General features: G+C 69.9%; 4 non-coding genes across 4 annotated transcripts; all 4 read left to right on the forward strand.

Moving 5' to 3' along the window:
* Positions 1-614: 614 nt before the first annotated feature.
* On the forward strand, positions 615-733 carry LOC139043023 (5S ribosomal RNA). Its single transcript, XR_011500101.1, has one exon. It is a non-coding gene; the product is annotated as a 5S ribosomal RNA (ribosomal RNA).
* Positions 734-4,873: 4,140 nt separating this feature from the next.
* LOC139043024 (5S ribosomal RNA) lies at positions 4,874-4,992 on the forward strand. The gene has a single exon (XR_011500102.1). It is a non-coding gene; the product is annotated as a 5S ribosomal RNA (ribosomal RNA).
* A 4,142-nt stretch (positions 4,993-9,134) lies between these two features.
* LOC139043025 (5S ribosomal RNA) lies at positions 9,135-9,253 on the forward strand. Its single transcript, XR_011500103.1, has one exon. It is a non-coding gene; the product is annotated as a 5S ribosomal RNA (ribosomal RNA).
* Positions 9,254-13,373: 4,120 nt separating this feature from the next.
* LOC139043026 (5S ribosomal RNA) lies at positions 13,374-13,492 on the forward strand. The gene has a single exon (XR_011500104.1). It is a non-coding gene; the product is annotated as a 5S ribosomal RNA (ribosomal RNA).
* Positions 13,493-16,155: the final 2,663 nt, after the last annotated feature.

Genomic DNA, 16,155 nt, shown 5'->3' on the forward strand with positions numbered 1-16,155 from the left:
TCCGCTGACGCCCTCTGGTCGCGCCGGTGGCTCCGCCTGGGTTTGGGCAAGTCGGGGCCCGGCCGGCGCCGCAGAGGTCAGGGCTCCCGCTGGGAGGCCCCTCGGGCCGGAGGGGACTCAGAGGAGCACGGGCCCGGCGGCCCGACGCCCCGACGCCTCGGGCCAAGTGCCCCGCGCCACCCCCCTCCCAGCAGCCGCATCTCCTGCGACCCATCGCCGGATCCGAGCGGCCAGGGCGGCCTGGAGTGTTCCCGGGCCGCGAGGGGAGAGCGCCCAGCCAGGCGCCCCGCCCCCATCCCCGCCCCCACCGCCGCCCCCACCACCCCTCGTTTCCCACCGCCGCCCGCCCCGCCCCGCCTCCTCGCACCCCGGGCTGCTCCAGGCCTCCGCGCCCTGGGAGGGCAGCAGGGCGGGGCAGCGCAGGGTTTGGCTGGCCCGCTGGCCGCGCCCGAGGCGGCCGCGGCGGGAGGCAGCAGCGGGAGGAAGGCGGCAGGCCGGGCGCGGGCGCAGGGGGCGCCGGCGGCGGGTGCGCGTCACAGAGGCCTGGGCGCGCGCGAGCCGCGGGCCGGGCGACGCGGCGCGGCTTCTTAGGGGCGCCGGCGGCAGGCGCCAGCGTCTACGGCCATATCACCCTGAACGCGCCCGATCTCGTCTGATCTCGGAAGCTAAGCAGGGTCGGGCCTGGTTAGTACTTGGATGGGAGACCGCCTGGGAATACCGGGTGCTGTAGGCTTTTGCCTCCCTCGCCTTTTGCCGCCGGCCGGGCGCGGCTCCCTCCGCGCTCCTGCCGCCCCTCCTCCGTCCTGCGGCCTCCGGCCTCCGTCCTCCGCGGACGCCCCCCACCCCTCCAGCCAGCCCGACCCCCCCCACCCTCCCCCTCCCCTCCCGCCCCCCTCCGCACCGCGGGCCCGCCGGCGCCGCCCATGGGCAGGGCCCAACCCCTCCCCGCCACAGCCCAACCCTTCCAGCTCGCGGCCCCACCCGAACCCAGGGCCAATCGGGGCCAGCCCGGCGGGACCGGGACCGGGACCGGGACCGGGACCGGGACCGGGACCCCGACGCCGCACACGCCGCCGGCCGGCTCCCTCTGGCCTCGGCCTCTTCCCACCCGCTCGGCTCCCGCTCCGGTGACACCCCAGCCCTTCCCTCGGCGCCCCGCCCCCGCCGCCCCAGCCGCCGGGTAGAGTCGTCCTGTCAGGTGGAACGGATTCCACGGCGGTGCCGGGAGGCCCAAACGGGTCCCAAAGCGACCAGCCCCGCCCACCGAGGAAAGGCACCTGGTCAGGCTTTTCCAGACACCGCCCGCTTCTCCAAGGACAGGGCGGACTGGGTTAGAGAGGAGCGTCTCGGGCACCTCACCCAAGACGGGATGGCTTCTGCCTTTGCTGGCGTCTCTGCCGCTGCAGGTCATCTTCTAAAACCTGGTACCCGCTTGCTTGTCCTTGAGAGGCTCATTCACAATCAACACTCCTTTCCCGACCTAAGTTTGTCCCTGTCAGATTGTCTCGCTTTTCCTTCCAGAAGCCCCCTTCCCGGGGTGGGGGGGAGGGGGGGAGGTGGTGGTGGGGTGGGGAGGGGGGTGGGTGGGTCTGAGTTTCAAGCTCCACCTGACTAGGATCCCATTCTGCTTTCGCCTTCGGGCGGTCCTGCCTCGCTTGGAAACGCTGCTACGTTGCTCCTGGTGGATGAGCTTGCGTTCGTTTTGAGTTTGAGAACGCTGGATGCAAAGACGAGGAGTCTTGATGGCTGAGGCTTTTGGTGTCCCCTCACTCGGGGGCCTCCCTCTCTTCCCGCCTCCCCCCGCCTCCCCACCCACCCCCTCACACCCGACCCCTACCACCCCAGGGCCCCGGCCGGGCCCCGCCCCTCCAGGCCGCATCTGTCAGAGGGAGTTGAAAAGCCTCCTGACAGGACACGTCCTCCCTCAGCAGCCAGCCCTTCCTGGCTCCCTGGCTTCAGCTTTCCGTTCGCGTGGCTCGGGCAGCCTTTCGCATCTTCTTTGCACCTGCCTGTGTTTGCAACAGAGGACCGTGGCCAAGGGATCCAGGAAACCGGGAGGAGAGCTGGCTTCCGGGGAGGCGAATGGGAAGGACAGGGAGGCAGAGAGGGAGCCTTGCCTCAGAGAACGGACTTTGAACCCCCGAAGGGAAAAGTCCTCCAGATAAATCACGTCTTCCCCACCGAATCCAAGAGCCATACTCGCTCGCTGTGGAAAAATGGGGACATCCCGGTCAAAGCAGGACGAGAGAGGACCCAAAGCTCCCTCCTCTCCCCGTTCAGCCATCGTCGTCCTGGGAGGGAGTCTCTTCGCGGTTCGCTTCTCCTGCCGGCCCCGTTTCCCCTCCTGCCAACCCAGCGCCTCTATCGCCTGCTCCTCGCTTCCTCGGGCTGCGGGCTGCGGGCTGCGGGATGGGGGAGGGGGGGGGTGCGGTGCGCGTCGCTCCCTGCCAGCTCGTGCCCGGGGTGGTTCTGACGGGTCCCCGGATCTGATCTCCGAGGAGCACCTTCTGCGGGGAGAAGCGGGACTGCGTCCCTGTCAGTTTCCCGGAGCGCGGGACCGGAGCCTTGCCCCGAAACGCAGGCTCGGGAGACCGAAGTCCTGAGCTGAAACCCAAGGGGCGCCGTCTCCCGCAAGTGACGTGCCCTCCCTGAGCTGCGCTTTCCTCCTCTGGTGCGAGGGGGTCCTGGCGTTCGTGCCTCCTTGCGGGGGCGAGTGCTGGTGAGAACGCAAGCGGGAAATACGGAGCAGACCGCTCAGCACGGAGCGCGGCCTCGGTGGGGGCCCGGGCCTCGGCCGCCGTCCTTCCCCACGAGCCTACTTCTTGCCGCCGAGGCTCATCCAGCACCCAGGGATCGATCGCCTGGCTGCTTCCGGCCAGACACTCTCCTAGGTGCTGGCCACCCAGCAGCCGAGAACGCGGGTGCCAATCTCGGCCTCCGGGGCGTTCGCCTCCTCGCCTCTGGGGCCGCAAGACCAGCGGTGTGCCTACGCATGCCGGCCAGAGGTGGCAGAACCTGACGAGGACACGTGCCGTGGAAAATGGAGAGCTTGGCGCCCCGGAGGGCCTCGTCGGACGTCTGTGGATGGCCGTCGCTCTCTTTGCCGAAGCCCGCCCCCTGCCCATCTTCTCTCCGTCCCAGGGTCCCCTTTCCAGTGGGACGCAAGAAGGCCCACAGGGCCCAAACGCTGGAGACGGGCAGCGCACACAGCGCGCCCTGGGTCCCGGGGGGTGCGGCGGGAAAGCCTTGCGGCACAGAACCCTGAAGCCCAGAGGTCTCGAGACAGGGAGAGCCGGGACGTCGGCAGGCACCGACGGGCCTTCGGACGCGACTCTTCCTCCCCGTCATCACACCGTGCTGCTCCTCCCTCCGTCCTGGGCGCGAGCGCGCTCTTGGGAAGACGGAGGCGCCTTCGTCGGTGACCTAGCGGGCGGGAGATCCCGGGCAACGTCCCCAGCGGCACTTGAGCAGAACGGGGACGCTGCGGTCGGTCGTCGGGGAGGGGCTTCTACATGTCTGGTAGATGGAGCTGCTTTCTCGTGCCAAGTTCTCTGGGCCCTGACTTTTCTGCCTGCTCCTTCTATCAACTCAGTAAGGTCGGGGGTGCCCGGCAGAAAGAGGAAAAGAGCCAGAGCGAAGAAGCGGAGAGAAAGGAACACACAAACCCGGACGCACACACACACACAGGCACACAGACACACAGGCGCGCGCGCGCACACACACACACACACACACACACACACACACGCCTACACACCCACTCGCACAACACGCACACGCACACGCACACGCAAGCGCAGACAGAGCGCGCCAGCGAGCTCCGGTGCCTGCCTGTGGTTCCTGGGCGATGGCGGGGCAGCGATGCCGGGAGCCCGGGACTCCTGAGAGCCTGTCTGCGCGGCCTAGGGCCCCAGGGGTGATCGCCAGCCCCGGGGCCCCTGCCTCCTGGCCCGGGCCCAGCTCCAGCACCACCGCCCTCCTGGGGGGGAAGCGAGCTCTTGGGCAGAGCCTCTCTGGGTCAGGGTGGGTGTCTGTCTAGGTCCGTGTCTTGGATCCTCTCCGTGTCGCCGTTTCTCTGTTTCTCCGTGTCTCTGTCTCTGTCTCTGTCTCTGGGTCTCTGGGCTGGCGCCAGCAGGAGCTGTCCAGGGTCCCCGCGAGGGGCGGGTTGGGGGCGGGGTGCCGGTCTCCTGGGCGGCGCTGGCGGGGGGGAAGTGTGGCCGCCCCGCCTCCCCGCTCCCTCAGGGGCAGCGCGGCGGGCTTCCGCTGACGCCCTCTGGTCGCGCCGGTGGCTCCGCCTGGGTTTGGGCAAGTCGGGGCCCGGCCGGCGCCGCAGAGGTCAGGGCTCCCGCTGGGAGGCCCCTCGGGCCGGAGGGGACTCAGAGGAGCACGGGCCCGGCGGCCCGACGCCCCGACGCCTCGGGCCAAGTGCCCCGCGCCACCCCCCTCCCAGCAGCCGCATCTCCTGCGACCCATCGCCGGATCCGAGCGGCCAGGGCGGCCTGGAGTGTTCCCGGGCCGCGAGGGGAGAGCGCCCAGCCAGGCGCCCCGCCCCCATCCCCGCCCCCACCGCCGCCCCCACCACCCCTCGTTTCCCACCGCCGCCCGCCCCGCCCCGCCTCCTCGCACCCCGGGCTGCTCCAGGCCTCCGCGCCCTGGGAGGGCAGCAGGGCGGGGCAGCGCAGGGTTTGGCTGGCCCGCTGGCCGCGCCCGAGGCGGCCGCGGCGGGAGGCAGCAGCGGGAGGAAGGCGGCAGGCCGGGCGCGGGCGCAGGGGGCGCCGGCGGCGGGTGCGCGTCACAGAGGCCTGGGCGCGCGCGAGCCGCGGGCCGGGCGACGCGGCGCGGCTTCTTAGGGGCGCCGGCGGCAGGCGCCAGCGTCTACGGCCATACCACCCTGAACGCGCCCGATCTCGTCTGATCTCGGAAGCTAAGCAGGGTCGGGCCTGGTTAGTACTTGGATGGGAGACCGCCTGGGAATACCGGGTGCTGTAGGCTTTTGCCTCCCTCGCCTTTTGCCGCCGGCCGGGCGCGGCTCCCTCCGCGCTCCTGCCGCCCCTCCTCCGTCCTGCGGCCTCCGGCCTCCGTCCTCCGCGGACGCCCCCCACCCCTCCAGCCAGCCCGACCCCCCCCACCCTCCCCCTCCCCTCCCGCCCCCCTCCGCACCGCGGGCCCGCCGGCGCCGCCCATGGGCAGGGCCCAACCCCTCCCCGCCACAGCCCAACCCTTCCAGCTCGCGGCCCCACCCGAACCCAGGGCCAATCGGGGCCAGCCCGGCGGGACCGGGACCGGGACCGGGACCGGGACCGGGACCGGGACCCCGACGCCGCACACGCCGCCGGCCGGCTCCCTCTGGCCTCGGCCTCTTCCCACCCGCTCGGCTCCCGCTCCGGTGACACCCCAGCCCTTCCCTCGGCGCCCCGCCCCCGCCGCCCCAGCCGCCGGGTAGAGTCGTCCTGTCAGGTGGAACGGATTCCACGGCGGTGCCGGGAGGCCCAAACGGGTCCCAAAGCGACCAGCCCCGCCCACCGAGGAAAGGCACCTGGTCAGGCTTTTCCAGACACCGCCCGCTTCTCCAAGGACAGGGCGGACTGGGTTAGAGAGGAGCGTCTCGGGCACCTCACCCAAGACGGGATGGCTTCTGCCTTTGCTGGCGTCTCTGCCGCTGCAGGTCATCTTCTAAAACCTGGTACCCGCTTGCTTGTCCTTGAGAGGCTCATTCACAATCAACACTCCTTTCCCGACCTAAGTTTGTCCCTGTCAGATTGTCTCGCTTTTCCTTCCAGAAGCCCCCTTCCCGGGGTGGGGGGGAGGGGGGGAGGTGGTGGTGGGGTGGGGAGGGGGGTGGGTGGGTCTGAGTTTCAAGCTCCACCTGACTAGGATCCCATTCTGCTTTCGCCTTCGGGCGGTCCTGCCTCGCTTGGAAACGCTGCTACGTTGCTCCTGGTGGATGAGCTTGCGTTCGTTTTGAGTTTGAGAACGCTGGATGCAAAGACGAGGAGTCTTGATGGCTGAGGCTTTTGGTGTCCCCTCACTCGGGGGCCTCCCTCTCTTCCCGCCTCCCCCCGCCTCCCCACCCACCCCCTCACACCCGACCCCTACCACCCCAGGGCCCCGGCCGGGCCCCGCCCCTCCAGGCCGCATCTGTCAGAGGGAGTTGAAAAGCCTCCTGACAGGACACGTCCTCCCTCAGCAGCCAGCCCTTCCTGGCTCCCTGGCTTCAGCTTTCCGTTCGCGTGGCTCGGGCAGCCTTTCGCATCTTCTTTGCACCTGCCTGTGTTTGCAACAGAGGACCGTGGCCAAGGGATCCAGGAAACCGGGAGGAGAGCTGGCTTCCGGGGAGGCGAATGGGAAGGACAGGGAGGCAGAGAGGGAGCCTTGCCTCAGAGAACGGACTTTGAACCCCCGAAGGGAAAAGTCCTCCAGATAAATCACGTCTTCCCCACCGAATCCAAGAGCCATACTCGCTCGCTGTGGAAAAATGGGGACATCCCGGTCAAAGCAGGACGAGAGAGGACCCAAAGCTCCCTCCTCTCCCCGTTCAGCCATCGTCGTCCTGGGAGGGAGTCTCTTCGCGGTTCGCTTCTCCTGCCGGCCCCGTTTCCCCTCCTGCCAACCCAGCGCCTCTATCGCCTGCTCCTCGCTTCCTCGGGCTGCGGGCTGCGGGCTGCGGGATGGGGGAGGGGGGGGGTGCGGTGCGCGTCGCTCCCTGCCAGCTCGTGCCCGGGGTGGTTCTGACGGGTCCCCGGATCTGATCTCCGAGGAGCACCTTCTGCGGGGAGAAGCGGGACTGCGTCCCTGTCAGTTTCCCGGAGCGCGGGACCGGAGCCTTGCCCCGAAACGCAGGCTCGGGAGACCGAAGTCCTGAGCTGAAACCCAAGGGGCGCCGTCTCCCGCGAGTGACGTGCCCTCCCTGAGCTGCGCTTTCCTCCTCTGGTGCGAGGGGGTCCTGGCGTTCGTGCCTCCTTGCGGGGGCGAGTGCTGGTGAGAACGCAAGCGGGAAATACGGAGCAGACCGCTCAGCACGGAGCGCGGCCTCGGTGGGGGCCCGGGCCTCGGCCGCCGTCCTTCCCCACGAGCCTACTTCTTGCCGCCGAGGCTCATCCAGCACCCAGGGATCGATCGCCTGGCTGCTTCCGGCCAGACACTCTCCTAGGTGCTGGCCACCCAGCAGCCGAGAACGCGGGTGCCAATCTCGGCCTCCGGGGCGTTCGCCTCCTCGCCTCTGGGGCCGCAAGACCAGCGGTGTGCCTACGCATGCCGGCCAGAGGTGGCAGAACCTGACGAGGACACGTGCCGTGGAAAATGGAGAGCTTGGCGCCCCGGAGGGCCTCGTCGGACGTCTGTGGATGGCCGTCGCTCTCTTTGCCGAAGCCCGCCCCCTGCCCGTCTTCTCTCCGTCCCAGGGTCCCCTTTCCAGTGGGACGCAAGAAGGCCCACAGGGCCCAAACGCTGGAGACGGGCAGCGCACACAGCGCGCCCTGGGTCCCGGGGGGTGCGGCGGGAAAGCCTTGCGGCACAGAACCCTGAAGCCCAGAGGTCTCGAGACAGGGAGAGCCGGGACGTCGGCAGGCACCGACGGGCCTTCGGACGCGACTCTTCCTCCCCGTCATCACACCGTGCTGCTCCTCCCTCCGTCCTGGGCGCGAGCGCGCTCTTGGGAAGACGGAGGCGCCTTCGTCGGTGACCTAGCGGGCGGGAGATCCCGGGCAACGTCCCCAGCGGCACTTGAGCAGAACGGGGACGCTGCGGTCGGTCGTCGGGGAGGGGCTTCTACATGTCTGGTAGATGGAGCTGCTTTCTCGTGCCAAGTTCTCTGGGCCCTGACTTTTCTGCCTGCTCCTTCTATCAACTCAGTAAGGTCGGGGGTGCCCGGCAGAAAGAGGAAAAGAGCCAGAGCGAAGAAGCGGAGAGAAAGGAACACACAAACCCGGACGCACACACACACACAGGCACACAGACACACAGGCGCGCGCGCGCACACACACACACACACACACACACACACACACACGCCTACACACCCACTCGCACAACACGCACACGCACACGCACACGCAAGCGCAGACAGAGCGCGCCAGCGAGCTCCGGTGCCTGCCTGTGGTTCCTGGGCGATGGCGGGGCAGCGATGCCGGGAGCCCGGGACTCCTGAGAGCCTGTCTGCGCGGCCTAGGGCCCCAGGGGTGATCGCCAGCCCCGGGGCCCCTGCCTCCTGGCCCGGGCCCAGCTCCAGCACCACCGCCCTCCTGGGGGGCAAGCGAGCTCTTGGGCAGAGCCTCTCTGGGTCAGGGTGGGTGTCTGTCTAGGTCCGTGTCTTGGATCCTCTCCGTGTCGCCGTTTCTCTGTTTCTCCGTGTCTCTGTCTCTGTCTCTGTCTCTGGGTCTCTGGGCTGGCGCCAGCAGGAGCTGTCCAGGGTCCCCGCGAGGGGCGGGTTGGGGGCGGGGTGCCGGTCTCCTGGGCGGCGCTGGCGGGGGGGAAGTGTGGCCGCCCCGCCTCCCCGCTCCCTCAGGGGCAGCGCGGCGGGCTTCCGCTGACGCCCTCTGGTCGCGCCGGTGGCTCCGCCTGGGTTTGGGCAAGTCGGGGCCCGGCCGGCGCCGCAGAGGTCAGGGCTCCCGCTGGGAGGCCCCTCGGGCCGGAGGGGACTCAGAGGAGCACGGGCCCGGCGGCCCGACGCCCCGACGCCTCGGGCCAAGTGCCCCGCGCCACCCCCCTCCCAGCAGCCGCATCTCCTGCGACCCATCGCCGGATCCGAGCGGCCAGGGCGGCCTGGAGTGTTCCCGGGCCGCGAGGGGAGAGCGCCCAGCCAGGCGCCCCGCCCCCATCCCCGCCCCCACCGCCGCCCCCACCACCCCTCGTTTCCCACCGCCGCCCGCCCCGCCCCGCCTCCTCGCACCCCGGGCTGCTCCAGGCCTCCGCGCCCTGGGAGGGCAGCAGGGCGGGGCAGCGCAGGGTTTGGCTGGCCCGCTGGCCGCGCCCGAGGCGGCCGCGGCGGGAGGCAGCAGCGGGAGGAAGGCGGCAGGCCGGGCGCGGGCGCAGGGGGCGCCGGCGGCGGGTGCGCGTCACAGAGGCCTGGGCGCGCGCGAGCCGCGGGCCGGGCGACGCGGCGCGGCTTCTTAGGGGCGCCGGCGGCAGGCGCCAGCGTCTACGGCCATACCACCCTGAACGCGCCCGATCTCGTCTGATCTCGGAAGCTAAGCAGGGTCGGGCCTGGTTAGTACTTGGATGGGAGACCGCCTGGGAATACCGGGTGCTGTAGGCTTTTGCCTCCCTCGCCTTTTGCCGCCGGCCGGGCGCGGCTCCCTCCGCGCTCCTGCCGCCCCTCCTCCGTCCTGCGGCCTCCGGCCTCCGTCCTCCGCGGACGCCCCCCACCCCTCCAGCCAGCCCGACCCCCCCCACCCTCCCCCTCCCCTCCCGCCCCCCTCCGCACCGCGGGCCCGCCGGCGCCGCCCATGGGCAGGGCCCAACCCCTCCCCGCCACAGCCCAACCCTTCCAGCTCGCGGCCCCACCCGAACCCAGGGCCAATCGGGGCCAGCCCGGCGGGACCGGGACCGGGACCGGGACCGGGACCGGGACCGGGACCCCGACGCCGCACACGCCGCCGGCCGGCTCCCTCTGGCCTCGGCCTCTTCCCACCCGCTCGGCTCCCGCTCCGGTGACACCCCAGCCCTTCCCTCGGCGCCCCGCCCCCGCCGCCCCAGCCGCCGGGTAGAGTCGTCCTGTCAGGTGGAACGGATTCCACGGCGGTGCCGGGAGGCCCAAACGGGTCCCAAAGCGACCAGCCCCGCCCACCGAGGAAAGGCACCTGGTCAGGCTTTTCCAGACACCGCCCGCTTCTCCAAGGACAGGGCGGACTGGGTTAGAGAGGAGCGTCTCGGGCACCTCACCCAAGACGGGATGGCTTCTGCCTTTGCTGGCGTCTCTGCCGCTGCAGGTCATCTTCTAAAACCTGGTACCCGCTTGCTTGTCCTTGAGAGGCTCATTCACAATCAACACTCCTTTCCCGACCTAAGTTTGTCCCTGTCAGATTGTCTCGCTTTTCCTTCCAGAAGCCCCCTTCCCGGGGTGGGGGGGAGGGGGGGAGGTGGTGGTGGGGTGGGGAGGGGGGTGGGTGGGTCTGAGTTTCAAGCTCCACCTGACTAGGATCCCATTCTGCTTTCGCCTTCGGGCGGTCCTGCCTCGCTTGGAAACGCTGCTACGTTGCTCCTGGTGGATGAGCTTGCGTTCGTTTTGAGTTTGAGAACGCTGGATGCAAAGACGAGGAGTCTTGATGGCTGAGGCTTTTGGTGTCCCCTCACTCGGGGGCCTCCCTCTCTTCCCGCCTCCCCCCGCCTCCCCACCCACCCCCTCACACCCGACCCCTACCACCCCAGGGCCCCGGCCGGGCCCCGCCCCTCCAGGCCGCATCTGTCAGAGGGAGTTGAAAAGCCTCCTGACAGGACACGTCCTCCCTCAGCAGCCAGCCCTTCCTGGCTCCCTGGCTTCAGCTTTCCGTTCGCGTGGCTCGGGCAGCCTTTCGCATCTTCTTTGCACCTGCCTGTGTTTGCAACAGAGGACCGTGGCCAAGGGATCCAGGAAACCGGGAGGAGAGCTGGCTTCCGGGGAGGCGAATGGGAAGGACAGGGAGGCAGAGAGGGAGCCTTGCCTCAGAGAACGGACTTTGAACCCCCGAAGGGAAAAGTCCTCCAGATAAATCACGTCTTCCCCACCGAATCCAAGAGCCATACTCGCTCGCTGTGGAAAAATGGGGACATCCCGGTCAAAGCAGGACGAGAGAGGACCCAAAGCTCCCTCCTCTCCCCGTTCAGCCATCGTCGTCCTGGGAGGGAGTCTCTTCGCGGTTCGCTTCTCCTGCCGGCCCCGTTTCCCCTCCTGCCAACCCAGCGCCTCTATCGCCTGCTCCTCGCTTCCTCGGGCTGCGGGCTGCGGGCTGCGGGATGGGGGAGGGGGGGGGTGCGGTGCGCGTCGCTCCCTGCCAGCTCGTGCCCGGGGTGGTTCTGACGGGTCCCCGGATCTGATCTCCGAGGAGCACCTTCTGCGGGGAGAAGCGGGACTGCGTCCCTGTCAGTTTCCCGGAGCGCGGGACCGGAGCCTTGCCCCGAAACGCAGGCTCGGGAGACCGAAGTCCTGAGCTGAAACCCAAGGGGCGCCGTCTCCCGCGAGTGACGTGCCCTCCCTGAGCTGCGCTTTCCTCCTCTGGTGCGAGGGGGTCCTGGCGTTCGTGCCTCCTTGCGGGGGCGAGTGCTGGTGAGAACGCAAGCGGGAAATACGGAGCAGACCGCTCAGCACGGAGCGCGGCCTCGGTGGGGGCCCGGGCCTCGGCCGCCGTCCTTCCCCACGAGCCTACTTCTTGCCGCCGAGGCTCATCCAGCACCCAGGGATCGATCGCCTGGCTGCTTCCGGCCAGACACTCTCCTAGGTGCTGGCCACCCAGCAGCCGAGAACGCGGGTGCCAATCTCGGCCTCCGGGGCGTTCGCCTCCTCGCCTCTGGGGCCGCAAGACCAGCGGTGTGCCTACGCATGCCGGCCAGAGGTGGCAGAACCTGACGAGGACACGTGCCGTGGAAAATGGAGAGCTTGGCGCCCCGGAGGGCCTCGTCGGACGTCTGTGGATGGCCGTCGCTCTCTTTGCCGAAGCCCGCCCCCTGCCCATCTTCTCTCCGTCCCAGGGTCCCCTTTCCAGTGGGACGCAAGAAGGCCCACAGGGCCCAAACGCTGGAGACGGGCAGCGCACACAGCGCGCCCTGGGTCCCGGGGGGTGCGGCGGGAAAGCCTTGCGGCACAGAACCCTGAAGCCCAGAGGTCTCGAGACAGGGAGAGCCGGGACGTCGGCAGGCACCGACGGGCCTTCGGACGCGACTCTTCCTCCCCGTCATCACACCGTGCTGCTCCTCCCTCCGTCCTGGGCGCGAGCGCGCTCTTGGGAAGACGGAGGCGCCTTCGTCGGTGACCTAGCGGGCGGGAGATCCCGGGCAACGTCCCCAGCGGCACTTGAGCAGAACGGGGACGCTGCGGTCGGTCGTCGGGGAGGGGCTTCTACATGTCTGGTAGATGGAGCTGCTTTCTCGTGCCAAGTTCTCTGGGCCCTGACTTTTCTGCCTGCTCCTTCTATCAACTCAGTAAGGTCGGGGGTGCCCGGCAGAAAGAGGAAAAGAGCCAGAGCGAAGAAGCGGAGAGAAAGGAACACACAAACCCGGACGCACACACACACACAGGCGCGCGCACGCACACACACACACACACACACACACACACGCCTACACACCCACTCGCACAACACGCACACGTACACGCACACGCAAGTGCAGACAGAGCGCGCCAGCGAGCTCCGGTGCCTGCCTGTGGTTCCTGGGCGATGGCGGGGCAGCGATGCCGGGAGCCCGGGACTCCTGAGAGCCTGTCTGCGCGGCCTAGGGCCCCAGGGGTGATCGCCAGCCCCGGGGCCCCTGCCTCCTGGCCCGGGCCCAGCTCCAGCACCACCGCCCTCCTGGGGGGGAAGCGAGCTCTTGGGCAGAGCCTCTCTGGGTCAGGGTGGGTGTCTGTCTAGGTCCGTGTCTTGGATCCTCTCCGTGTCGCCGTTTCTCTGTTTCTCCGTGTCTCTGTCTCTGTCTCTGTCTCTGGGTCTCTGGGCTGGCGCCAGCAGGAGCTGTCCAGGGTCCCCGCGAGGGGCGGGTTGGGGGCGGGGTGCCGGTCTCCTGGGCGGCGCTGGCGGGGGGTAAGTGTGGCCGCCCCGCCTCCCCGCTCCCTCAGGGGCAGCGCGGCGGGCTTCCGGTGACGCCCTCTGTTCGCGCCGGTGGCTCCGCCTGGGTTTGGGCAAGTCGGGGCCCGGCCGGCGCCGCAGAGGTCAGGGCTCCCGCTGGGAGGCCCCTCGGGCCGGAGGGGACTCAGAGGAGCACGGGCCCGGCGGCCCGACGCCCCGACGCCTCGGGCCAAGTGCCCCGCGCCACCCCCCTCCCAGCAGCCGCATCTCCTGCGACCCATCGCCGGATCCGAGCGGCCAGGGCGGCCTGGAGTGTTCCCGGGCCGCGAGGGGAGAGCGCCCAGCCAGGCGCCCCGCCCCCATCCCCGCCCCCACCGCCGCCCCCACCACCCCTCGTTTCCCACCGCCGCCCGCCCCGCCCCGCCTCCTCGCACCCCGGGCTGCTCCAGGCCTCCGCGCCCTGGGAGGGCAGCAGGGCGGGGCAGCGCAGGGTTTGGCTGGCCCGCTGGCCGCGCCCGAGGCGGCCGCGGCGGGAGGCAGCAGCGGGAGGAAGGCGGCAGGCCGGGCGCGGGCGCAGGGGGCGCCGGCGGCGGGTGCGCGTCACAGAGGCCTGGGCGCGCGCGAGCCGCGGGCCGGGCGACGCGGCGCGGCTTCTTAGGGGCGCCGGCGGCAGGCGCCAGCGTCTACGGCCATACCACCCTGAACGCGCCCGATCTCGTCTGATCTCGGAAGCTAAGCAGGGTCGGGCCTGGTTAGTACTTGGATGGGAGACCGCCTGGGAATACCGGGTGCTGTAGGCTTTTGCCTCCCTCGCCTTTTGCCGCCGGCCGGGCGCGGCTCCCTCCGCGCTCCTGCCGCCCCTCCTCCGTCCTGCGGCCTCCGGCCTCCGTCCTCCGCGGACGCCCCCCACCCCTCCAGCCAGCCCGACCCCCCCACCCTCCCCCTCCCCTCCCGCCCCCCTCCGCACCGCGGGCCCGCCGGCGCCGCCCATGGGCAGGGCCCAACCCCTCCCCGCCACAGCCCAACCCTTCCAGCTCGCGGCCCCACCCGAACCCAGGGCCAATCGGGGCCAGCCCGGCGGGACCGGGACCGGGACCGGGACCGGGACCCCGACGCCGCACACGCCGCCGGCCGGCTCCCTCTGGCCTCGGCCTCTTCCCACCCGCTCGGCTCCCGCTCCGGTGACACCCCAGCCCTTCCCTCGGCGCCCCGCCCCCGCCGCCCCAGCCGCCGGGTAGAGTCGTCCTGTCAGGTGGAACGGATTCCACGGCGGTGCCGGGAGGCCCAAACGGGTCCCAAAGCGACCAGCCCCGCCCACCGAGGAAAGGCACCTGGTCAGGCTTTTCCAGACACCGCCCGCTTCTCCAAGGACAGGGCGGACTGGGTTAGAGAGGAGCGTCTCGGGCACCTCACCCAAGACGGGATGGCTTCTGCCTTTGCTGGCGTCTCTGCCGCTGCAGGTCATCTTCTAAAACCTGGTACCCGCTTGCTTGTCCTTGAGAGGCTCATTCACAATCAACACTCCTTTCCCGACCTAAGTTTGTCCCTGTCAGTTTGTCTCGCTTTTCCTTCCAGAAGCCCCCTTCCCGGGGTGGGGGGGAGGGGGGGAGGTGGTGGTGGTGGGGGGGGGTAGGGGGGTGGGTGGGTCTGAGTTTCAAGCTCCACCTGACTAGGATCCCATTCTGCTTTCGCCTTCGGGCGGTCCTGCCTCGCTTGGAAACGCTGCTACGTTGCTCCTGGTGGATGAGCTTGCGTTCGTTTTGAGTTTGAGAACGCTGGATGCAAAGACGAGGAGTCTTGATGGCTGAGGCTTTTGGTGTCCCCTCACTCGGGGGCCTCCCTCTCTTCCCGCCTCCCCCCGCCTCCCCACCCACCCCCTCACACCCGACCCCTACCACCCCAGGGCCCCGGCCGGGCCCCGCCCCTCCAGGCCGCATCTGTCAGAGGGAGTTGAAAAGCCTCCTGACAGGACACGTCCTCCCTCAGCAGCCAGCCCTTCCTGGCTCCCTGGCTTCAGCTTTCCGTTCGCGTGGCTCGGGCAGCCTTTCGCATCTTCTTTGCACCTGCCTGTGTTTGCAACAGAGGACCGTGGCCAAGGGATCCAGGAAACCGGGAGGAGAGCTGGCTTCCGGGGAGGCGAATGGGAAGGACAGGGAGGCAGAGAGGGAGCCTTGCCTCAGAGAACGGACTTTGAACCCCCGAAGGGAAAAGTCCTCCAGATAAATCACGTCTTCCCCACCGAATCCAAGAGCCATACTCGCTCGCTGTGGAAAAATGGGGACATCCCGGTCAAAGCAGGACGAGAGAGGACCCAAAGCTCCCTCCTCTCCCCGTTCAGCCATCGTCGTCCTGGGAGGGAGTCTCTTCGCGGTTCGCTTCTCCTGCCGGCCCCGTTTCCCCTCCTGCCAACCCAGCGCCTCTATCGCCTGCTCCTCGCTTCCTCGGGCTGCGGGCTGCGGGCTGCGGGATGGGGGAGGGGGGGGGTGCGGTGCGCGTCGCTCCCTGCCAGCTCGTGCCCGGGGTGGTTCTGACGGGTCCCCGGATCTGATCTCCGAGGAGCACCTTCTGCGGGGAGAAGCGGGACTGCGTCCCTGTCAGTTTCCCGGAGCGCGGGACCGGAGCCTTGCCCCGAAACGCAGGCTCGGGAGACCGAAGTCCTGAGCTGAAACCCAAGGGGCGCCGTCTCCCGCGAGTGACGTGCCCTCCCTGAGCTGCGCTTTCCTCCTCTGGTGCGAGGGGGTCCTGGCGTTCGTGCCTCCTTGCGGGGGCGAGTGCTGGTGAGAACGCAAGCGGGAAATACGGAGCAGACCGCTCAGCACGGAGCGCGGCCTCGGTGGGGGCCCGGGCCTCGGCCGCCGTCCTTCCCCACGAGCCTACTTCTTGCCGCCGAGGCTCATCCAGCACCCAGGGATCGATCGCCTGGCTGCTTCCGGCCAGACACTCTCCTAGGTGCTGGCCACCCAGCAGCCGAGAACGCGGGTGCCAATCTCGGCCTCCGGGGCGTTCGCCTCCTCGCCTCTGGGGCCGCAAGACCAGCGGTGTGCCTACGCATGCCGGCCAGAGGTGGCAGAACCTGACGAGGACACGTGCCGTGGAAAATGGAGAGCTTGGCGCCCCGGAGGGCCTCGTCGGACGTCTGTGGATGGCCGTCGCTCTCTTTGCCGAAGCCCGCCCCCTGCCCATCTTCTCTCCGTCCCAGGGTCCCCTTTCCAGTGGGACGCAAGAAGGCCCACAGGGCCCAAACGCTGGAGACGGGCAGCGCACACAGCGCGCCCTGGGTCCCGGGGGGTGCGGCGGGAAAGCCTTGCGGCACAGAACCCTGAAGCCCAGAGGTCTCGAGACAGGGAGAGCCGGGACGTCGGCAGGCACCGACGGGCCTTCGGACGCGACTCTTCCTCCCCGTCATCACACCGTGCTGCTCCTCCCTCCGTCCTGGGCGCGAGCGCGCTCTTGGGAAGACGGA

Source organism: Equus asinus, unplaced genomic scaffold, assembly GCF_041296235.1.
Source record: "Equus asinus isolate D_3611 breed Donkey unplaced genomic scaffold, EquAss-T2T_v2 contig_137, whole genome shotgun sequence".
In the NCBI taxonomy this organism is placed as follows: domain Eukaryota; kingdom Metazoa; phylum Chordata; class Mammalia; order Perissodactyla; family Equidae; genus Equus; species Equus asinus.